At 36.0% G+C, this 25,186-nt stretch overlaps 1 protein-coding gene across 13 annotated transcripts in view; it reads right to left on the bottom strand.

The window, feature by feature from the left end:
* PTPRD (protein tyrosine phosphatase receptor type D) overlaps positions 1–25,186 on the bottom strand; it is a 2,182,843-nt gene that overhangs the window by 1,699,548 nt on the left and 458,109 nt on the right. The window contains exon 3 of one of the 13 annotated variants that reach the window (XM_087869643.1): positions 23,980–24,041. The exons of the other annotated variants lie outside the window; for them this stretch is intronic. The gene's annotated coding sequence lies outside the window, so the exon portion shown is untranslated. The remainder of the gene's footprint in view (positions 1–23,979; positions 24,042–25,186) is intronic. 13 annotated transcript variants of the gene reach the window in all.

Raw genomic sequence — 25,186 nt, 5'->3', positions numbered from 1 at the left:
TTCAAGGAGACTATTTTCAAGAATGATTGTGACAGGAATAAAAAGACAAGGACAAGCAGCCCCAAACTGTCAAAATTCCAGTATTCTTGCAGCTTCTTTCCTGATATATGCCAATGACTTATGTCAAAGAGAGGGGGGTAAAGAAAGGAAGAAAAGTTCTTTTCTCAAGGATGATGTCAACATATCTGATGCACTGGCTAAGGAATAGTGTAGGTGTTATTATTTACTCTTTGTCTTTAAAGACAAATTAAATTTCCCCATAAAAGTGTAAGAACACCCTCTCACAAACCTTCTACGAAGTACTTAGGACCCCAATGTTGAAAAGAGCATAAATAACTCTCTTTCACTTATAGCATTAAGTCCAATAATTAAATACCTCCTCTATTCTCGGCTCTGTGCTCTAGCTGCACTGAATTTGGAATTTTACTTCTCACAACCACCTTGTGAAGTTAATATTATTCCATTCTGTAGGATGAGAAAGGTATCTCAGAGAAGTTCAGTCTTTTGTTCAACATTGAAAGACAGTGAAGTCGCATCACAGTCCTCTCTATCATAATGCAGCTGCTACCCCTCTACTCACTAAACAAAACTAACAAATGGTAGAGTAAATCCAAGAGAAAGAAAAGAATCTTAAAAGCAAGTCAGGGGAGAAAATAAGAAAAAAAAGCACATGAGAAAGATTGCTTGTTTGAGATTTTTTTTTTTAAGGGGGTAGGGAAGATGAGCAATTTTGTTTAATTTCCCACATCAATCAAGGTCAATTAGAGACTATATCTTGCCCAAAGGAAGTCTACGAATGTGTTATTGGCCAGTACAATCAGGAAAATATTGGTAATAATTGAGGTGGGAACATAACTTACTATGGAAATAATCCCTGGCTAATTTCAAGAAAAAAGTGGTTCGAAAGTACCAACTACCTCCTCTTTTCAAATATTAAGTAGATTTTTATTATGAAACATAATTATTTAATGTCCCATATAGCTCACTTTTAAGCCAGCCAAAGCTTAACCAGAATCTTAGTGAAATCTTTTAAACAGATGCTCATGAATGAGACTGCTATTGATTTTGTTTTTGACATCCGAGGATTTTCGATTTGGGCATGAGGTGTCATTTGGCCTCAACATATGGGAAAGTTCTGGATTCTAGTGCTATTTAATTCCCATATGGCCCTACACACACTCTTTTAGTTCCTGTATCTCCTTTACCTTATAGGCAAAATGGAGAAAACCAATGTTTTGAGGTTTTTGTGAGGGTGAAATGTGATAATAAATGCCATGGCATTTTGTGAACAATTCTGTGCAAATGATAATGGTGATTATAATCTGTGAACTTCCATTTCAGTTTCTTATACCAGTAGAAGGTTCAACTTTATTACTGTAGCTATTATTATACACTTCAGTGATTCTTCTGAGTTTTTGTCCTCCTCAATTATTTCTTCCTCATGTGTAATTTGCCAATTGAATGAGTAGCAGTTTGTTGGTTTCTACTTTTCATTCTAAATTTGTTGTAATAGAAAGATCAATTCATTCTGCTAATGGATTGATTCTAGGTTTTAGAATCAAAAAGACCCATAGTTAAATCTCTACCTCTGCTACTTCCCAGCTCTGTGATTGTGGACAAGTTATTTAGGCTCTCTGAGCTCATTTCTTCATTCATAAAATGGAAGGATGAGAGTTCAGGAAGATCATGTATGTACAGGCAATGGTATACTCTGGCTAGATGAAATATATTTTCCTTTATCTCTACTGGTTTTGTATATCGGCTCTAAATCCAGCAGATATGCTGTCTCCTATGTAACTTTGATATACAGGCCTGATTCACTGTAGAGGTTTAAGGCAATTGTGAAAAATAACAAGACAGATGGGGTCATGAATACACAGGTCCCCCTGAAGGGGAAGATATCCTAGATTTCCCCTTTTGTCACAGTGCTATTGGTGTTTATGAAATCGACCAGCCACTTCCTTTTTCAGAATGACCAGCTGTGAGGGCTTAGCTTGCTTCATGCGGCCAGAAGCAGAATAGCCAGGAAAACAAATCACAGCTGAGCTCCCCGGTTGATCTGGAGCATGTACTTGGCACAGCAGCCTAATTTCTTATTATTTTATGCATGGAGTTAATATGAGCCTCATTAGTGACAGATATTGTGTGATTACCTTGCCAAAAACAATGGGCATATTATTTTTATAGATTTATTCAATGATAAGTCTGTTCAACCGAGAATTATCTATCACTTTTATGTTAAACCCTATACTTGACACTGGAAACTTAAAAAAAAAAAAGAGAGAGCGAGAGTAAATCAAGGTCACTGCTTTCCAGGAATATGAAATTTAGAAAGAAAGAAGAATACATATACAATTGACTGTTTTACAACCATGATAAATCCTAGATGCATAACAGGGTATGATTAACCCTACCCACGTTGTGGAGGAGGCAGACTTCTCAGATAAAGTTAATTTTCTTGGATCCAATTTCTAAAAGTCACAGTAAGGGAACAGGAAAGCTAAAATTAAACAAAATGCAAACAGGCTGGGTTTCAATATTCTCATGAGTTGGAAGATAATTCAGTTACTAGGAAGAACCAGAAAAATGATTCTCAAATATTGCCCCCCCCCCCTTGTTTCTTCCTGGATTCCCAAGGATGGCCCAATGTGCATGCCTTCGCTTAAAAAAAAAAAAATAGTAATTCCCCACCATTGTGTGACCAGGATAGAGCAGTTCTCTGATATCTTAGAGCTAGTCTCCTTCTAAGCCACATGGCTTATTTTAAAAGCTGGAAAGAAGGTGTAAGGGTTGTTTGCCAAAAGTGGCAATTCATCCTGCCCAAACACTGGGAGGGCCGACTCTGCCCTTGCCAACAGTCATTTGGAGTTGTAGAGAGACTCTTTCTGTGATACTCTCAAAGATCCTTTAGTCTCAACTCCCACTCTCTTCAAACTAAACCTGCAGAAATTAAAATCTTCTACAATGCCTCAATATTAGAAATCGAATTCCCTAAATTATGTTTGCCCATGAGTGTCAGTAAGATAGCTGTACACCAATACTCCTTCCTAAGACTTCGGAGGTCTAATTGAGATGAATGCTAGTGGTATAGGAAGCAGAATTGAATCAGGAAATGGAAATGGTCATAACACATAAAAAGTCCTTACTTAAACTGAACCCTAGGAAAAATATTTTTGCAGATGAATTGATACACCTACTCTTGGCAAAAAAAAAAAAAAAAAAATCACAGGTTGAATTTCTAATGGCCTCCTTTGTGCCCCCAGCTGCCTGAATGGAGATAAAGACACACTTGGAAGCTCAGCTTTTGGGAGGCTGTAACACAGTGGTTAAGAGCGCCGACTTGGACTTGGGCTCCCTACTTTCCAATGCCAGCTCCAGCCTTTATTGTGCCCTTGGACTATTTATTTAATATCCCTGGTCCTGAATTTCTTCATCTGTAGAATGAGGGCTACAATAATAATGACTATTACTTCAAAGACTGGATTGGTTAATGCATGTAAAACTCACACAGCCTGATCTGTTGTAAGCATTCAAAATTGTGAGCTATTATATTAACTTCTTTAGCGCCATTCTCCTTTTTCCTTAAGTGTTTTATCTTGAACTGTACTGCATTCTCTGCATTTCCTCAACTCCTTTCTGAAATATGGAGACTATATAACTTTAATGGAAAAAGTTCTAGCTACAGAGACCATGAGACCGGGATTTGAAATCAGGATCCCTTACTCTGTGTGGCCTTAGCAAACATACATTATCTAACAGTTAAACTATCTCTAAAATATCTCTGCAGGGCTTTGATGCAAATAAAATCATTTATATCAAGTGTTTCTCAATATTTGACTGTTCTTTCCACTGCTTCTTTGCATACTTCAGTTTTTTTAAGGTTTCTTTTAGTCACAAGGTGGAGATGGTAACACCCACCTGGCTTGAAATAGAGCTGGAATAGCTGCAGTTGAAATTGGGGTGCTGACTAGCAGGTGGTCCTAAGGAGTCATGTCCAAATTTTAACCACAGACTTTTGCCTACATAGGAGGGGAGGAGGAAGAGAGGAAAATGAATTCAGAGTATAGGAATCTAAATTCCAAAATCTAATTTTACTCTTAAGAAAGAGAGCTGGCAAAGAGACACTGCAGTGTTTAGAGAAATACAAACAAAAAGTCAAAGCCCCAATTATAAAGGGGTTTTGTAGGGAAGCTACATATTAGTAATATCAAGTAAGCAGGAACTATTTTTAGGGCTTTTCATAAAAATTAATTTATTCTTCACAACAACTCTATGAAAGTATATAGGATTATTGTCCTCATTTTACAAATGAGGAAACTGGGGGGCAGAGAATTTAAATAGCTTTGGCACACACTTGTATCCATGAGCTCATCATCCCTACACCATGCTGCCTCTGCACAGATTCAGATAATTTGCTCCAACTGTCTGTTGATCAATGACTCAAATACCAATCCTAAACTCCAACAACCAACAGGCATACACACAAGAGTTTGTATAAAGATAAGAGAAAGGATGTTTTACGATCTTATCCGATGACAATGTTCACCTGAGTTACTTTCTGAACATACATATTCGGGACACCTCCTCAGACACAGAGAAACAATCTTGGGAAAAGTCTAGGGACAGCTGTGGTTGACAATGCTCCTTGATAATTACTAGCATAAAAGAGTTTGGGAAATACCAAATGGGGTGAATAATGAAAAACTCTGAAGGCGGGACCTCTCATACACTAATATGCAGACAAATCACCTGGCGATCACATGTGCTAAACTTCACTGTGGGCCTATGTTCCTGCATTTCTAACAAGCTTCCAGCTATGCCAGTGCTGCTGGTGCACAGACCCCATTTTGTGAAGCAAGGCTCTAGGCAATGACTCAGCATTCTGGGATCTAGGGCTCATTTACTGTTAGTTATAACCTTGGCCTTTTAATAAACAAAATAACCACTTTGGTTGTTGGTACCAAATGCAAATTCCAGTGTCTCCTCTTTTAGATTCTGCTTTGACAGGGTGCAGGCACTTATCAAAAATATACTTTTTTTTTTTTTTAACAAGAAACTCCTGTGATTTGATTCTGATGCAGGTAGTCCTAAATCCCACTCTCCGCTGATAAACACTGAAAATGCTGTGGAAATCAAAGCACTCTAAAGGTGGAAAGAACAGCAGTGTGCCATTATAGAAGTCATTCAATCCCTTGGTTTTATCACCCATAACCTGGAGAGAATAATATGTGCCTTTATAGAGTTGTTAGGATAAAATGAGATAAGACAAGAAAGCAAAGAACAGCTGAGCCACCCTATTCAAGGGGTCAACGGAAATAGGATACGGATCCAGCAAAGAACCACTTTCGGCCAAAGCAGCAGAAAAGCTTTCCTATATTTTCTTGATTCTTAGGCTATAAAGGCAATTCACAAAATCACTACATTCACTCCATCTACTTACTAGCTAGGCAGGGCTGATCCCTATCTGTTATTATAAAATGACAGTCTATCTCTCTGTATATATGCTTCTCATGCCCACAAGTAAATATTTATTATCTATCTACCCATAGAGGTAAATATATTTGTGTGTGTGCACATATGCATGTATATGCTTGACTATGTAAAATATATATGCAGATATGAAATATGAGATTCTAAAGACACATGTAATATAGCTAACCTTTAAAACAATGCTAGTGTAGCTCCTACAATATGACATTTTAACAACACCTTTTTAATAATGCATGTTCTTAAATGTTAAGCTGATTCATATGTTATATTCCCAACTTTTAAATCTCAAGTTCTACTTAGAATAGCAATAGAAATATGGAATGATACAAAATTTTATTACAGAATTTTCTAAGGAATTATACTGGTCTGCTATTATTACTGTGTCTTAACCTTGCTTGAAAGTTTATTACTTTTTTTAAAGAGAGAGGGTCTTCAGCTTCTTTCTCAGAACATGCCTTATTGGATTACCAAAAAAAAAAAAAAAAAAAAAAAAGGAAAGAAAGAAAGCCCTTCAAAGTACTGTCTTTCATAGCCTGTGGCAAGGACAAAGCTTAGGTTGACACCTATTTCAGAAGCAGCAAAAATATGTCGATGAAAAAGAAAAGCTACACACTATACTCTACTTGGTGTATCCAGATGTTTTAAAATGGGGATTAGGCACAAACAAACAATGGAAGTATGAAAATCACAATCAATTGAATATACTTTCCATATGTTTAATGTCATACATTTAACACAGAGTCCATTTGTGAACTTGCTTGGATGTAATGTATGTTTACTGAATTGTGATAATGTGAAGTAAAAGAGATAGTGCATTTTAGCATATTCTGAAAGAATGAAACATTTAATGAGGTCTATAAAATTATGCTGCTTATAGATAATCAAGTGACTAAAACGCCTTTTGGATTATTAGTTACATGATGAAATTTCCAAAATAGATCCCCTTTTTTTCTTCGTGATTTGGCCAAGACATTGAAAATTAACACACAACTTTCTTTGTTTTAAGGTCCAGAATTACATTCATTTTCAACTTTGATGTGCTTTGAGACCTACATGAGAGTAAGGCATTTAAAGTTAAATGATAGTTGTTAAAATTTTATGAGCTTTTTCTTTTCCACCTAAGGAGAGAGATTTGGTGTAAATTTGTGTAGGTGTATTTCCTTTTGAAAACTAAACTATTTTAGGCTTGGATTATAACTCAAATAATGTAACACAAGTAGGGTATTGGTGATATTTAAGTTGAGTTATTTTTTTCTATCTAGGTTCCTTTTAAATATAGTAGAACAAATGTATATCATAAATTGGGAAATGGAGTGTGTGTGTGTATCTCTCAAACAAAGATCTATATCTATATCATCTATCTCCCAAAGAAATATGCTTCCGGGGAAAAACAGTCATCTTTAAGGGAGTAAACTCTCACTTTCTCCATATTTATACCTGTAACTGTATCAGACTTAACATGATAAACTAAATATAAACTAAAATGTAATTTCTTTTCTTCTTTCCTACATTTAAACATTAAGACCATAGGAGGCTCCCAGTTACATATTGAAATAGCCACATCATCATAAAAATCTATTTCTAAGGGCCAAAATGCCAGTCTAAGTTAAATCATATGATACATAGATTATTAGTGTTTCTGCTTCTACTCTTGATTTCATTACAACATACATACAAACCAATGGTTATTAATATGGATAGAATTCAGGGAGTCATTTCATTGATTATGAATACAGACAACAAGCCATGGTAGTCTTAACAGTATTCCCATTTTGGTCACCGAAACAATTTACAGGTGTTTTCATATCACATTTATTTTGCCACAGATAATTTCAAATATTTACATCCATCACTATTTCAAAATTACAGTATTTAGTATACGCACTGCTAGATTTTTAATGAATCACACATTTTACTCTATCACAAATTTGTGATATGGTTTACTTTGTATTATCTACATATTTGATAGTATTAACATCAAAACATTCTTCTAATAGTCCATATTAGAAATGGACCTCAAATAAAAATGATTCCAATTGGAAACATCCAAAATGAATTTATGGCACAAAAATAATAAAGAACATTTGTTTTGAACGTGAGTCAGGTCATGTCTCTCGTCTCTTAAAAACCCTACAACGGCTATGCACCTCACGAGTAAAGTCCTTGTGGTCCCTTGATTTCTACTGCCATTAGCTCTGGCCTCATTATTCTGTTTCTCAAATATATCAAGCATACCCCCAAATGAGAGCCTTTGCATTGGTGCTTTCCTCTAACTAAAATTCTTTCCCCTTAGATATAATCGTGTTCTACTCACTTACCTCCTTCTATACTTTTCTTCAAATGTCACCTCTTTCAAGTCTGTGCTGACTTTTAAATTTATAATCAGATCCCTCCATACAATCCTGTTTTCCTTATTCTACTAACGACACTACATAATTTACTATTTATTTTCTACCTACCTTCCCCTAAAATATAAGCTCTATTGGAGCAGGGATTTGTGTGTGTGTGTGTGTGTGTGTGTGTGTGTGTGTGTGTGTGTGTAAGTGTGTGTGTATGTGTGTTTTCTGTTTTGTTCACCACAGTGTCATAATGTATTTGAAGGTACTCAGTAAAATCTTGTGAAATGAAAGAATAATATGTAAAAGTAAATGATACTTTAAATAAGGCTGGAAAACAGAGTTAATTGCCTCCACAACAGATTAGCCCATTTTTATAACTGCTAAATGTAGAACCAGAGAAGTTAGACAGAAAGTTGATGCTGTTTCTTTATCACACTGGTTAACTAAGAGTGACTATGGAAGATGTACGAGTTTCCTGGAGCTACTGTAACAAATTACCACAAATCTGGTGGCTTTAAACAACAATTTATTCTTTCACAGTTCTAGAGACTAGAATTCCCAAATGGGGTGTTGGCAGGGCTACAGTCACTCTGAAGCCTCTAGGGGAGAATTCTTCCTTGCCTCTTTCAGCATCTGGTTGCTCTTGGAGTTCCTTGGTTGGTAACAGTAGAACTCCAGTCTGCCACCATATTCCCATGGCTTTCTTTCCTGTGTGATCAAATATCACTTTTCTTTTTCGTATAAAGACACTAGTCATACGGTATTTGTCTTTCTTTGACTGACTTATTCACTTAGCATGTGATTTCACTCATATGTGGAATTTAAGAAACAAAACAAATGAATAAGGGGGGAAAAAGAGAGGAGAACCAAGAAACAGACTTTTAACATTTAAATACTTTTAACTTTTAAATAGAGAATAACTGATGGTTACCAGAGGGGAGGTGGGTAGGGGATGAGGGAAATAGGTGATGGGGATTAAGGAGGTCACTTGTGATGAGCACCAGGTATTTTATGGAAGTGTTCAATCACTGAATTCTACACTTGAAACTAATATTACACTGTATGTTAACTAACTGGAATTTAAATAAAAACTTAAAAAAAAAAATAAAGACACCAGTCATTGGACTTAGGGCCCACTCTGAATCCAGGATGAGTTCATTTGTGATCTTTAATTTAGTTATATCTGAAAAGACCTTATTTCCAAATGAGGTCACCTTCATAGGTACTAAAGATTAAGACTTGGGCAAATCTTTTTGAAAGACACAATTCACTGTGGAAGATAATAAATGATCAGAAATTTCTGCCTAAACAAACTAGAGGTTTTCATTTACCTTGTTCTCAGAGGACATTTATGCCTTCTCAATATTTTTCTAGAATTGCATGCCTCATTCTGGAAGATCTTCTAATTGATTTTGAAGACAAGAAAATGGGTTTATTATTACTAAAATTTCTTTTAAAAATTTAAATGGAAGAAATAGTGGCACTGTGAAGTAGGACTCTAAAACATAGTTTAAGTGACTAAATGTAAATTGATTTTTAGCATCTAAGCTAAAGTTAACTATAGACTGAGAACTCTCACTTGATACTTTTCCCACTGGGAAAAAAGTGGTAAGAAATATCTGATGAATGAATGCCACTTTCTTTCCATACGGGCAATAGGTCAACTGTGGCTAGCCTGATGGAGATTAGCCTGCAGCTCAGGTCACCTACCCATGAGATTCCCTGAGCAATGATTAGGGGAAGCAATAAATTAAAGGTTAAGTGCTGAATGACTAGAAGAAACTGGTAACATTTATTGACTACCTCATACTTGCCCAAAAGAAATAATATGTGCTTCATATACTTGATCTAAATCCATAAGAGTAATTACTTCCAAGGGTTGTTTTGTGCATTAAATGTGTTACTTAATATGATTGACTATCCCTATTATAAAAAAATGATACATGTAAAGTTCTAACTTTTGATTCAAAATGACAAATGTGCAAGAAAAAAAAAGAGAGAGTGAAGATAGGAAAAAAGACTTATGGCTATAGCAAAATCAGAATGAGCCAAAAATGTATCAGAATTAATAAATGTAACATATTCTTGTGCTAAATTCCCAGAAATATATGCCTTGATCAATGGCGATTCAGCACTACATTTTAGTTCAGATCACAAGGAAGATATGGTGTTAAGTTCTAGGCACAGTAATTTGAGGAAAACCTTTACAAACTACAGGATAATCAGGTAGGTAAAGAATCTGAGAAATATGCAATACTAAAAACAGATAAAGGAAGAAGGGATATTTAACTTGAAAGAGATATTCAGAATAGAAATAACATTTGTACTAAAAAATTTGACCTATGGTCATGTGGGAAGGAGTAAAATGACATAAAACCAAACCAAATAGACAAGCAAACTAGAAAACGAAAGTGACAAGAGACAAGATTAGAGCTCCTTGTAAGAAACACCTGCTAAGTATGAGAACTATTAAGCAGTGAAATGGACTGCCTGGTTAGACGCTGAATTTCCATAATAGCAATCACTACTGTTCATTGAAGTGCTTGGTACCGAGCTAACTGCATGTCTCCACTATCGCAATCAATCTCAACAACAATCCTATGAGGCAGACATTATTGTCTCCATTTCTTGGAAGAGGAAATATAAGTGATCTGCCCATGGCTGAACAACTAGAGATTCTAAACTTATTATTTCAACCATATTTACAGCCGTGGCCTTCTATGGTACACTAGATTGAGCACATCTGTTATGAGTCTTTTAAAAGGATGCCATGCATCCAGGTGTAGTATTTCTGACTTCTAAGGTTAATACATGAAAGAATATTTAGAATAGTTCTGGTAGTAAGAGTAGCTAAAATGTATTGAGTATGTAAAAGTATAATTTTTAGAAGAGAATATAACCATATAATCATAACTCTCATACAGACATAAAATGAATATGTGTCAAAGATTTTATATAACTCATCAGTTAATGAGGAAACCAGTAAGATATTACAACTCGTTCAAGGAGAACTAAAACATAGACACACACACACACACACACACACACACACACACACACACTAAGTAATAATAAAATCTATTTACAAATAATGCAAAACATATGTATTCCACAGAGTGGGAGGGAAATTCAGTCATATTTTGTTAGAACAAAATTTATTTTCATGTGTATGGAAAATAATCACATGCATTGCTAACAGTTATCTACAATGTACAAAGTTGTAAAATAGCTCCAAGATAATGAGAGGTGCAGAGATGCATGAGAATCAGACAATCTAAGAGGACATGCTTAGAAAACACCCAGTTTTCCATTGAAGGCACCCGACTGGGCCCATTTCAAAGTCTTTCACAAGGTTTTGTTCAGGTGTTCATTATCATAATTGCATAAGTCACATAGATTGGAAGTAGCAAAGGAGTGACAGAAATGTAAGCCTGTTTAGCATGAAAGACAATGACACTGCACCAAACCACACAGGCTCCCCAGGGACATGTGTATGTTGCGTAGGAAAACAAGAGGAAACTGATAGTTGATGAATATCTACCACATTCGGTGCTAAGCATTTTACACTTTATGACAACAATAGTAACAAATAATTATTGAGTGCTTTCAGTATGGCAGGCTTTGTGCTAATTGATTTATGTGCATTATTAAGTATAATTTTCCTGCTAGTCATAATAACATGACTCAGTTTAGTTGAATGGTTATGAATGTCAAGTACTTGTCCTAAGTATTTACATTTTTATTTTTATTTTTTTTATGAGAGACAGAGGAAGGATCAGAGGGAGAGGGAGAGAAAAAATCTTTAGCAGGCTCCATACCCAGCATGGATCCTGACATGGGGCTCAATCTCACAGCCCTGAGATCATGGCCTGGCCCAAAATCAAGAGTTGGACACTTAACCAACTGAGCCACCCAGGCACCCCAGTATTAACTATTATTAATCTTAACAACAGCTGTGATTTATTATCCCCATTTTATTTTTGAAGAAATTGAGGATTAAGGAAGTCAATAAATTAGCAAAATCATACAACTAATAATATTCCAATCTAGGTCTCTGAATACAAAGCCTGTGGTTAAAATTATTATGCTACTAAACTAAACTGTCATGGATCATATGTCTATGCGCTTTGAAGTGTAACTATTATAATACATAATTGTTTCTTTGTGATATTCCTTGACATAATAAAAACAAATATTATTAATCATATTGGGTTTTTAAAAAAAGTTCCTGTAGTTTTAAATGACCATCAATCAATTAATTATATATATTTCACAAATAGTTTGCTTAAAAACATACTTAAAAATTCATAACCAAATTTGAAGTTTCTTTTTTAAGAAATCCATTCAAAGAGCCAATGATTAAACCACAAGTGGACAGTTTCCTCTGGATGCCACTTTCCTCATGTCCCCTTCCAAACTAACACTTTCTGTAGGTTCTAAGAGAAAAGAAAAAAATAAATGAATAGATCTCAGAAATAGAAGATAGAAGCAAACTACATTATCAGCAGTATGTATTTATTTGCATTTGATAAAATATATTGGTTATATTTTATTGCTATATAGGGTAATAGAATTGTGCTATGATTTATAGCAAAATAAATCATTTTAATAGGTCAATATGTTTTAAAAGATGCCTTTAGTATTTGCAATATTCTTGATCAACCTTATTAAATTTGTAGCTTGCCCAGTAATACGTATAAAGGTTTTGATTATCAATGGCAATTCAACCCCACCCTAATGATTAAATATGCCAAATTCATAGGGATTGTGTTTCAAATTACCTTTGTTTCGCCATGTAATTGGAAGGAAGTAGTGGTGTAGATAATCCTAAACACTGAACCTTTCCAAAATCATTTAGAGTTGGCTTTGGGATGTTTTTCAATTTGGAAGCAGATTTATTCCCTAATTGCACTTTGCTTAGGCTAAAATTAAAGTAGGCAAATATTATTCAATAAGAAGGTGGCATGGCCCAAAGTGTTGTGGTGTATCAGGGCACTCCAGACGGGACTGTTGGCTGTAGTGCAAACAACAACAACAAATAGCAACAATAACCTAACATTGATAACGAAACAGGCTTAAGAAGGAACTTTAGAGACAATTCTAGTATATCCAATTTGTGATATCAGTTAGTGTTAGCTCTAAGTTTATCATTAATTCTTGCTCTGTTTCTATTGTTTCTGCCTGTAATAATCTTCTATTTTTATGTACCCATATTTACATAACAGTTCAAAGTACACCTCAAGTCCCACATCCTTCTTTAAGCAATAACACTGTAACCTGAGTATCGAATCTTCCTCAATACTTAAGTAGACCCAACCTAGGTATCCTACTGACTGCAGAGGGAACTCCAAGATTTCTTTTTTCTCCAACCACAAAGACGGAGGGTGAAGTATGACGTTCTCTACTACATTCTCCCAAAACCGGCCACCAGCCCCATTCAGACTTCGACGCATATGCCATCACCTTCCTGAAACACTAACTCACATAACGAAATTTCAAGATAAATCTCAGACTGGGTGTATTTCTAAAGTGCCTATGCTTGTTACTTCAGTCTTCTGTGTACCTGAACACACAGGCTTTGTACTAATCAGGGCTAAAATAATGAAAAATAAATGGAGTTTACAAAAGTTCATATTATTTCCTGTTTCCCCATTACTGACAACAATAAAAACTTCAAAAGAGTAGATATAGCTATGGTCTGGAATAGAGGCATAGGGAAAAAATAAAATTATGTTCTATTCTGTAAATATAATGTTAATTATCACTATTAATATTAAGTAATAACTACTAGAACTGCTGCTTCAACAACTACTAACAGCAAAGTGATCACCAGAATCAGTTGTTTATCATGTATATACTATATGCCAGTCACTGCTAGTGAGTTCACATTATTTTTTAAATGTCATTTAATAAAGAATAAGTACATCTATATTTTATGACTTAATTATGGGAATGGAGATGGGGAAGTACCTTATAAGTAAATGGAGCTTTGTTTTTGGAAAACTCTTTGTCTTATGAAAGGGTAGGACTAGTTTCATTGGGAGAGTTTGAGACAAGGGTGTCAAAAGGAAATCTTAGCTACCCCTTCACAGTTGGTTCTAAAGGGGTGATAGGGACTCCTGGAATTGAGAGATAAAGGCAAAGATGAGGAGAGAGGAGAGAGAAGTTAGTCAAACAAACATCAGTGTTTTCCATCTACAAAATTTCTCCAAGACACTGGGGTCAAATTTGCATTCATAATTTTGTATGCTTTTTCTTTTTTTCTTTTTAAAATTTTTTTTTTATTATTTGAGAGGGAGAGGGAGAGACAGTGTGCGTGCAAGTGGAGATTGGGGCAGAAGGAGAGGGAGAGAAAACCTCAAGCAAACGCCTGCTGAGCATGGAGCCTGATGTGGGGCTCCTATCTCGGGACCCTAAGATCATGACCTGGGCTGAATCCAAGTTGGATGTTTAACGAACTGAGCCACCCAGGCATCCACTGTGTGCTTTTTCTTATGGAAGTACACAACTTTTATAAGCTTCAGGCCCAGAAAACCTGGGCTTATCTCTGGCAGGGAGATGTTTCCATTCCCAAGAAAAGCATACTAATTTTTTAATATTCTATTTTAATTTGGTGCTAGATCTGCTCATTTTAGTCTTCCTCCACAGTCCTTAAGCTTCAGTAAAATCAGGTGTTCACAGTAGCCCCAGGCTATTATGTGCTTAGGCTTAAGGTCTCACAATTACTCATTTATAGTATATAGTATTTTTGGACCACGTTAAGTGAGTCAAAATAATATATCCAACAAAAATGATTTTATTTCAAATAAATCTAGTAATTACCAGATATCAAAAGGTGACCAGGGAAAGTATGGATTTATTTAAGTTTGGTTGAGGATAAAATTTGGGATGCTTGAGAAAGACTGGAGGGTTATGAAGAACAACCAAAAATACCTTTTTGCTGGACGTCATGCTCAAGTGGAAATTGTTTGCTTAATGAACATCAGATATCAGTTAAGACCTGGTTAACAAAGTGGACCCTTTGGGTTCAGTTAGACATTGGTGTGGATCTTCAGTTCCTAGATCATCCTTAACATTTCTGCATCCAAACCATAGGTACAGTTTGTAACTAGAAAGTAAGATGGTCTGTAGTCAGGGGTTTTCCCTATAACAAGGGATCAGAGAAATAGCCTTTGGTTTCACTAACCATACTCAAGACCTAAATCACACTGACACTCCTCCATCACTCACCTACCTATCACGGGACAGAGGGTTAACCTCAGGGACTGCAGAGCAGTGGTAAAGTGGTACTTGGTGGAGAGAACATTCCTTGCTGGAAGCAACCCGAAAACAGCATTTTATGGAAAACTGTGGCAGGGATCAGGCTGGCACCTTTTAGTAGCTCTTTCATTAACAAATATGCTTGCTTAAGGTAGACATTTGCTGATGTGGTTGTCTGTGTATTACCTGAATCCTAGGAGCAGAACCAAATGCACATACCTGGTCTAGGCAAAGCTTAAAAAAAGCTGGACGTTTAAGGCAACAGCAGAGGCATATCCCATAGGACATTATCGTTAAGAGTAGAAGTTCCCCAGATCAAAGAGATGCTGAGAAAGGGTACCCAGTGAACTGAAGCTAAACAAGTGCTCCTTCTACTCTAAGTAATTTGCCTTGAGGGCATGTCCACTTTTAGACTAAATAGACTCTAATTATAAAATTTACTTAGTGATTAATGAGTAGTGTACTAACATGTGTGTTTGTGAGGTGAAGAAGTATCTCAAATTTTCTAAAGTGTCATATTTGTTCTTTTGTGTTTTGCCCTGCAATCATCTCTGTGAAGTCTCAAATAACAAAGATAGCATTTGATTTTATTTGCCTTTCCTTTTGATACAGGAAAACCAGAGACGGGTTGTCTTGGAATCTTGGAAGTTGATCCTGTATGGAGTCTCCAAAACTTCACTCCCAATTATTCTCTGTGACTTCCATCCTTGCCACTCATGCACTATCTTGTTATTTGACCACTGTCATAAGTGACTTTCCAAAAAGAATCTACCACCAACTCATCTTTAAGAAGATGAGGACAAAATGAGGGCAGATCAAGAAAAGGACATCATTATTTTGGAGAATAGGGATGGAGAAAAATGACCGCATGTCACTGTAAGTTGGAATAGTTAGTGTGTCTTCCTCCAAAAACTGATATTCATGGTATTAGTTTCTTCATGACTGCCTGTGTTGTGTTTTAGTTACAATATGGTTTAAGTAGTTGGGTGAACTGGCTGGAAAATAACCTAGCATGTATGCAGTGTTGCATCTGTAGTGCCAAGGCCATAGCAGGTACATGGTGAAGATTTGTGGACTTGAATGATATCCAAGTTACTAGAAAACACATCTTCTTAATAATTTGCCAAGCAACATTGGTGTGGAGTTATCTAATTTTGAATGTGGGGTGGAAATCCTAGAATGCAGATCTGTGTTATGTTAACTAGCATAAATTCACATGCACCCAGGCTGCATTTGGAGGGCTGATTAAACTTACTTGAAACTAATTACTTGTTTGAGGAACCAAGCAGCCTCTTTTTGTTGGAAGAGAGGGTTGAGTTGTAAAACTTGGTCAAGGAAGAACTGATTGCTGAAAGGAAGTCTATTTTGAAGACAACCCCTGGTTAGGCTTCTTGCTCAACCTTTGTCACTTGTGCTTTCGTCTTAAAATAGGAGAACTCTAAAAAAATATCAAAGTATAACAGAGCCAGAGCACAAAATCAGCCATGATTTGTTATATTATTTGTTATAAAGATTTTATTTATTTATTTGACAGAGAGAGGGAGAGAGAGAGCGAGCACAAGCAGGGGGAGTGGCAGGCAGAGGGAGAGGGAGAAGCAGGCTCTCTGATGAGCAGAAAGCCCAATTCGGGGCTCAATTCCAGGGCTCTGGGATCATGACCTGAGCCTTAACTGACTAAGCCACCCCGGAACTCCTAAACATAATTTTTAAAATAATGCATAATACAAGTTAGGAGAAGCTACTCTTTCAATGCATACTTCTATAATAAAAAATAGTGCATATATTTTTAGTAAACAAGAATTATTATATAATTTTACCAACACATTAATATTGTTTGCCATCAACTATTGCTTCTAAAAGCAAAGTACACTACATAGCTAAATGCAGCAAATTGTGGAAGAATGTGGTATAGCACACCATGCTTATTCACCCCATATTTTTTTTCTTTAGGCACAAATTGGCCACATACTGAATTGCTGCTTCTTGTGCAGTTTTCTGAAATTTTGGACATTTATTCATTGATTCCTCAGTTTAGAGACCTTAGTCCTTCCTTAGAATTCTTTCTTATCAAACTATGTACATCCTTCTTTTGCATTTTAGAAAAAAAATATTTTTGTACACTGTAATTTTGGTTTACTAGGAAGTTTGCATGCCTTTTAAACTATGGTACTATTTTTCCTAGAATTGTTATTGTTTTTATTAATATTGTAATAACAAAGTTGCATGGATTTTGAGTGCTCTGCTCTCAACCATATTTTTCTAATAAATCTTATTATTTGAGCACATTTTTTCAGAGTACAAGGTTTTTATGGAATTTATGTTTGGCATGATAGCACAAATAAATATATCTGTGGGAGTATTAAATGAAAGAAGAACAATCTGAAGGGTATCAACAGAGCACACTCATCTTGCAAAGATCATGTTCAGAAATGGTAGCGAAATCTAGCCAAAGGTTGTTAACCCAATAGCTCAGGAGAGAAAAGAAAGGATACACGAAAGCAGCAACCCAGTAGTCATTGCTGAGAGAGAAGGTGGTTGTATGCTAACCTATCTTCAGTACTGTATTTTGGGTCCCATTTGATACATAATCTGAAGATTTTTCAAGGCTGAATTGATTGGAAGGATACTAAGGTTCCTGAGATTCCATAGGTGGAATTTGTCAAAGGCAATATAATCAATTACCTTCATAGGGACACTGTTATACTATTGCCGTATTGCTTAGTTATTCTCTTTTTTTAAAATAAAGATTTTATTTATTTATTTGACAGAGAGAGAGACAGTCAGTGAGAGAGGGAACACAAGCAGGGGGAGTGGGAGAGGAAGAAGCAGGCTCCCAGTGGAGGAGCCTGATGTGAGGCTCGATCCCAGAATGCTGGGATCATGCCCTGAGCCAAAGGCAGATGCCCAATGACTGTGCCACCCAGGCACCCCGCTTAGTTATTCTCTTAATGAACTTGTATATATATATTGCCTTGTATATATATATGTTGTATCATTATTGCCTTGTATATATATATGTTGTATCATTAAAATTGCTGTGAGGAGAAATATTGTGGGATCAAAGGAAACAAGTTAATTCTTTTTTTTTTAATCTCTAACAAAACTATCAGCAACATGAAAATCTGATGTGGGTATGGATAAAGATATAAATATGGATACTGATATAGAAACTGATGCTAGCATGCAAATTCTTAAAATGTGTGATAAAATACTGTGACCAAAAACAATAAAAATGCACAAATAATGTTATTATAATAGCAAATTGTTAAGTTATGCTATTACTTTCATACCTGTAAAACAGGATTTGTGAAGACATTATATTGAATTTTTAAATTTAGTTTTTAAGGCAATATAAAGAAGTCTTTGGTATGCATTCAAAAGTAGGGTTCATATATCAATCTGATAATTCAAGAATTAAACTGGGAAGCAAAAGTCACATGTATATTCATCGTGTTGTAAAAGTTGAGGGAAATTGAATGCAATTTCCTGATCTGTTTCTCTACTTGTTTTACAAAGATGTGCTATTCGCATATTCTGCTTGTTACAATTTGATATCCCATATCGTCAGACTCATTCTTAAATTTTTATACTTTACAATCTTTCCTTCATTTTCACAGGTTGATAGTTGACAAATTTCATTCCTTGAATCATACAACTTTATATAGCTTAACTCTCCTTATCACTTCAAACTTTACAATCAATTTATTACCAATTTTTATAGATGGCTGAACTCATAAATATGGCCATAACCCAATAGTTAATTCTTGCTCTTCTACTTTTCTCATTTTATATCTTACATGTCACTTAGCTTTCATGAGTAACACCAGATTCCTTTTTAAACAATGTGCAAGAAAGAGTTAGCATGGCAGTCCAGGGTGTTTCAGGGGGATCTGCTGACAGAGATGGGTGTTGGCTGGCCTCTGGGAACTTGGCTTTTAAACTGATCCTTCTATCAGTAACTGATAAGGTTGCTTGATCATACCAGCCTAATTAGACTATACAAACAATGTGATTGATGATGAACATCTGCTTTCTTTCTGGGATTCTAGAATTTCGATAGTTGTGGGTAGGCAGAGATGGCCTATGTAATCATCCCTGCCCCCCTACCCCCAAATTCCTTAAACTCTAAGCCTCACATGGACTTTCTTGGGAAGAAACACTGCATGAGTGTTGCATTTCACGTTTAGGGGACTGCATACTTGGCGTGATATCTTTAGGGAGAGCATAGCAAGAATGCACTTGGAACTCTCCAGAAACAATCTGATACATCTTGCTCCCTCACTCACTCAGCTCCATATCCTTACTGTGTTGCTGCAATAGTTATCAGGCATGAGTACAGCTATATGCTGAGCCCTGTGAATCCTTCCAGCAAATCAATGAACTTTGGGTGGTGGTGGAAGAGCTGACACAAGTGGTGTCACACAGGGCTTCTGTCTTGAACATAATTCCCATGTCTGTAATGGCCCCAAGACCTTTCTTCTTAGTGGTTTTACTATTATCTCAAATTAAGGTGGCAAAAGAGAATCACCATTTCTTTAAACACAAACATGTCACAATTCTATAAACGGTATTAAAATTCTTTAGTCTGGTCAACTACATTCAAAATATTGGTGTGATCTTTGACAGCATTCAAGATCTGTAATAAAGAAAAGAGGCTTTGAAATCAAGAAGATTCTCATACCAGCTTTTTTTTCAAATCCCAATGTATTAGCTTAATGAACTTGAGCAAGTAGGACACAGCTTGACATGGAGTGGAAATTAATATATTGTAATCATTTATTAATTAAAAATATTAATCATGTTATTCTTATTCCCTCTTACAATCACCATCATACTATCATTCAAACATTGTACAAGCTGTACCACTTGCATTAGTAGAGTCATTAACTTCCCCGTTCTCACTGGTGCCACCCCAATCTGGCCTCATTTTCTCATTTCTACCTGAGTGTAGTAATCTATTTAGGTCTCCTCTTCTGCTGTGTCTAACCTGTTTTTCTAGATTAATCCTCTGAAGCAGAAGGTTTCAAATTCTGCTCCAGGGAGCCCTAAAATTCCCTGTCACTGTCACAGAGGTGAGGGGGACAGGAGTGTGGAGAGCCATAGATCTCACTTTGGACTACAACCAGAGAAGCTCCACTTTCTGTCCAGTTTATGTCCTGTGCTTCTGTTTGACATTGTGTTTGAAGAAAGGCTTTGGGGGCTACAATAAGTTTGCAAAAGCAGTAGTATTAACTGTCTTCAGGATCAAGTCTGATCATTTTAAACTCCAGATTCCCCTCTTTCTGGTCCCAGCTTTTCCTCTGATGTTCTCTACAACTTCTCCTCTGCATGAGCCCTTTGCCTCAGTCAAAATGATTTGTTCAATCAGTTCTGATATAAGCTGAATTGCAACCCTTCAAAATTTATATGTTGAAGTCCTAACCTCCAATATACCAAAAAGTGCCCTTATTTGGAAATAAGGTGGTTGCAGATGTAACTAGTTAATATTAGGTCTTACTGGAGTGGGCCTGCAATCCAACATGATTGGTGTCTGTATAAAAAGGAGAAATTTCCACACAAACATGCATGCACAGAGAGAATACCATGTGAGGATAAAGGCAGAAATCAGAATGACACAACAGAAGCCAAGGAATACCAAAAATTCCAGCAAACCACCAGAAACTAGGAGAGAAGTATGAGACAAATTGCTCCCCTCCAAGTCCTTAGAAAGATTCAATTTTGCTATCACCTTGATCTCAGACTTCTAAACACCTGAACTATGAAACAATAAATTTCTTTTGTTTAAGATACCTAGTCTGTGGTACTTCGTTATGGCAGTTCTAGCAAACTAATACAGTCTCTGAACATACTAAGCATATCTTCTCTGTGTCTTTGTTCTACCTGCAATGCCTTCATTACATTCCTTCCTCCTTTCAGAACTAGTCCAAGTTTTGCAGCCTTCTCAAACTGTTTTTGAGCTGCCTTAGCTCTTGGCAAACTTCAATTTTTTTGCAACAGTTAATAGTACTTAATTCACTTAGAAAATATCATATGCTACCTTACTGATTACTTGAAAATAAAAGCCACACTCCTTTGTAATGTTTTATATATAAACATAAAGCTAAATTAGAGTGTCTCTGTGGCCACTATCATCAACATAGGACACACTGTAGTAGTTTAAAGTGCATGAATTGACTTCGGATACACACAAAAATAAAGGATACATGAAGATAAAATAATAGCTAATATCAAGAAGGGCAGCAAAAATACTTTTTTTTTTTTGAAGATTATATTTATTTATTCAACAGAGATAGAGACAGCCAGCGAGAGAGGGAACACAAGCAGGGGGAGTAGGAGAGGAAGAAGCAGGCTCATAGCGGAGGAGCCTGACGTGGGGCTCGATCCCATAACGCCGGGATCACGCCCTGAGCCAAAGGCAGATGCTTAACCGCTGTGCCACCCAGGCGCCCCCAAAAATACTTTCTAATATAGTAAAGAATCTATTTCAACTCTCTTGATACGAATTCAGACAAAGAATGATTGAACCTTTCTATTTCTTGTTTGTGCATGAATTTAAAAGCCTACTTCTGTGGTGATACTCATCTTGCTTTATTTATGGATTACTTTTGTTGCACTAGCACCTAATTATGATTGACAGACGTCACAAAGTCCATGCATACTAATGGAATGTACAGATTATTCAAACATACTCAAGAATCCTTTCTTTAATCATTAAAATATGTTTAGTGTCCTTCTTAAGGTCTCCAATGACCTCTTATTTTCCAATATTCTACTTTCATTGCTGTTCCTACTATATCTGTAAAACAGTCAACATTGCTGACTACTTTCTATACTTGAAATTATTCTCTTCGACTTTTGTTCTCTCTTTTCTTTCCTAGTTTTTGTCTTACTTATCTAATCCTTTTATTTGTCTTTTGTGGGTTTCTCCTCCATTGTCTGCTCTCTCACCCATTCCTAGGGATTCAATTATCGAAAGAATGCTAAGACTCAAGTTTGCATCTTTGGTTCCAAAGTTGCCCCAGAAACACATTTCAAAGAATTTCCTGGGCTACGCAGAAGTTGGTACATAGTATTAGTCTTTTCTTTTCCTTGTTTTGTTTTCCTTTTTTTTTTTTTTTTTGAGAAAGAGAGAGGTGGGTGTAGGGGCAGAGAGAGAAAGAGAGTCTTAAGCAGGCTCCACACCCAGCACAAAGCTCAACGTGGAGCTCAATCTCACAATCCTGATATCATGAACTAAGCCAAAATCAAGAGTTGGATGCTTAACCGACTGATCCACCCAGGCTCCCAGGTACATCATATTAGTCTCAACAATAGTCTTTTCAGCAGCAAAGTTATCTATTGTGCATGTGTGATATCACTTGTGCACACCTCCAAATCTAGTCTCCTGATTTGAATCAGCTAAATTGACTGGATTTTTGGTACTATTAATAATAATTATCAATAATCATTTCTTGCTAGGTCAAAAGGTCATCACCAAAGAAAAAACATAACTAAATCAAAACATTATTTGATAGTAAAAATCATGATTATGGTCATGTTTAGTGAAAATACCCTTAAAATTTTAGAAAAATATCTACTATCCTTTCGCAGTATGACTTTTCTGCTGTATTTACTTACAAATGATGTCACTGAAAATTAATTTAAGCTTGTCCCATTTACATGTATTTTGATTTAGTTTTGGATTTTGATAAGGATATTTATAGACTTCTAACATTTTTAATGGTTCTCCATTCCTTTTGTATAAACTTTAACCTTCTTAGACTAGGACTTATAGCCTTATACTAACTGACCCAAATCTACTTTTTCAGCTCTTTCTTTTCTGCTATCCCATACAACTTATATTAAAATTGAGCCAGCTACTTGAAAACCATTCAAATATTTGAGAGTCCTACTTCAGTGTTAGAGTTATTATCAAAGATGTTTCTTCCATATAAAACAACATCCCTTTCTTCTGTTTGTACAATCAAAAACTGGGCCCATCCTTAGCACAAAGCCTACTTCTTTATCAACATTTCCCTATCAGCATAGGTCAGATCTACCTTCTCTTTATAGCAATGATAACAGCATGTTTTGTTTATAGTTCATTTGAAATATATGTTTCCTACTAAACTGTGGGTTTCTTAAGGTCAGGTGTCAATGTCTACCTGGCATTTCTAAACATGATGAACAACACATAGGCATCACTCAAATGTTTCCAGAACTGTACTGCAGTGATTGCGAAGATTTGTTTACTGTGTGGACATGGTTGCAAAATACAAAATAGGAGAAAATATTAACTGATTATAAATAAAATCCCATCCAGTAAATCTGTTCTGAATTGACCGAAATAGTAAAAGTAACGATACATCTAAACAATAAGAAGTATTACATTGAAGTTAAAACTGTAAGAAAAAAATAAAAATCAACTGGAACTATAGAGAACAGATATATCATCTTGTTGGAGCCAAATCAGACTTTAAGGTAGGCAGAGGAGCTGGAAATGGAAATTGAAGCAGTCTGGGAAACAAGACTCCCAGACCTTTCTTTATAAAGAATTGTACAAAGTAGGTCAGCACTTCTTAGAAAAGTGGAGACTGAGAGCAGAGAACAGTCAGAAAAGAAAGGAAAGAATAGATCCCTTAAAGCTCTATAAGCTAGCATCAAATTCAAGAAAAGGAAGTAAGAGGTGATAGCAATGTCAAGCAGCACAAAACAAGAATTGCATTTGTTGGAGGCTGGACTACAGGGGAAGTCATAGAAGACTTGTACTGTTTAAGAGGGGAAGAGAGAGGGGAAATAAGGCAAATCTCAAGAAAAAACAATTTCTGTGTTTTCATTTTGTTCATCTGGTGTTAGTATCTAACAGTGTTTAAAGCATCAAAACTCTGAGGTAAAAGATGAACAGTCTTACCTCCCAGTTCTGTTCCTTAAGAGCTCAATGGCCTAGCATGACTTATGCATCAGATTCCTTCTCTGGAGAAAAGGAACAATAGTACTAAGTCAAAGCATTTTTAAAAGATAAAATAAGAACATTAAACATTTAGCATAAAGCCTATACTGTTAAATGCTCAATAAATATTAGCTATTATTTTCAATCTTTAAAACATTCTATATTTTAGGGGCACATGGGTGACTCAGCCAGTTAAGCATACAACTCTTGACTTAGGCTCAGGTCCTGAAGTCAGTGATGTGAGATCAAGTCCCACGGAAAGCTCTGCACTGGGCATGGAATCTGCTTTAGACTCTCTCTCTCCCTCTCCTCTGTTCTTCCCTTACCCCCTTTCATGCATGCACTCTCTCTCTCAAAAAACAATTTTTTCCCCTATATTTTAGAGAATCTTCAAAGGCTTTCCAGCTCTCAAATTCAGGACTGACTTCCACCTACTTAGGTGCCATTATATATTAAACACTCCCATTCTTGTATAACTATATAGAGAAGGATGTGATTTATTACACATTCTCTTCATATCTAAATATCTTTCATAATTGGATATCCGATATATATAACTGAATAGAAATGTTTATGTAGGGGGTCTGTCAGGTGAGGAACGTTCAAGAAGAGCACAAAAAGGGTGTGAATATGGGGTGCCTGGGTGGCTCAGTTGGTTAAGTGTCTGCCTTCGGCTCAGGGCATGATCCTTGGGTCCTGGAATGGAGCCCCATTTCAGGCTCTCTGCTCAGCGGGGAGCCTACTTCTCCCTCACCCTCTGCCTGCAGCTCTGCCTCTTTGCGTGCTCTCTTTCTGTCAAATAAATAAATAAATAAATAAATAAATAAAATCTGAAAAAAGGGTGGGCATGTGTAGAAGATCTACTACATAATTTTGCTAAAGCTAACTTAAGTATGCAGTACGTTGTAGCTGATCACAACCTTCTCATTCACATGGTTTGGAGGATACTTGCATAATTCATGTAACATGGAAATACAGGTAATTATAATCTAAAAATCAAAACTACACTGGAATAATAGAGACCATATTTAAAAGTAAGAAATGCTAAGGGAAAGATTCTGTTGTATGCTGGGCTGACATCTCATCAACTACACATTATTTGTTGTGCATTTAAAATAACTACAGTGAAAAAAGACTGTATAAAATAGAGTAAAAAAAATATTGAGGC

The sequence above is a fragment of the Ursus americanus genome, chromosome 18 (genome assembly GCF_024610735.1).
Source record: "Ursus americanus isolate L20-20 chromosome 18, mUrsAme1.1.p, whole genome shotgun sequence".
Taxonomy (NCBI): domain Eukaryota; kingdom Metazoa; phylum Chordata; class Mammalia; order Carnivora; family Ursidae; genus Ursus; species Ursus americanus.
Note: the sequence above shows the minus strand (reverse complement) of the source record. Positions and strands in the feature narration are given on the sequence as shown.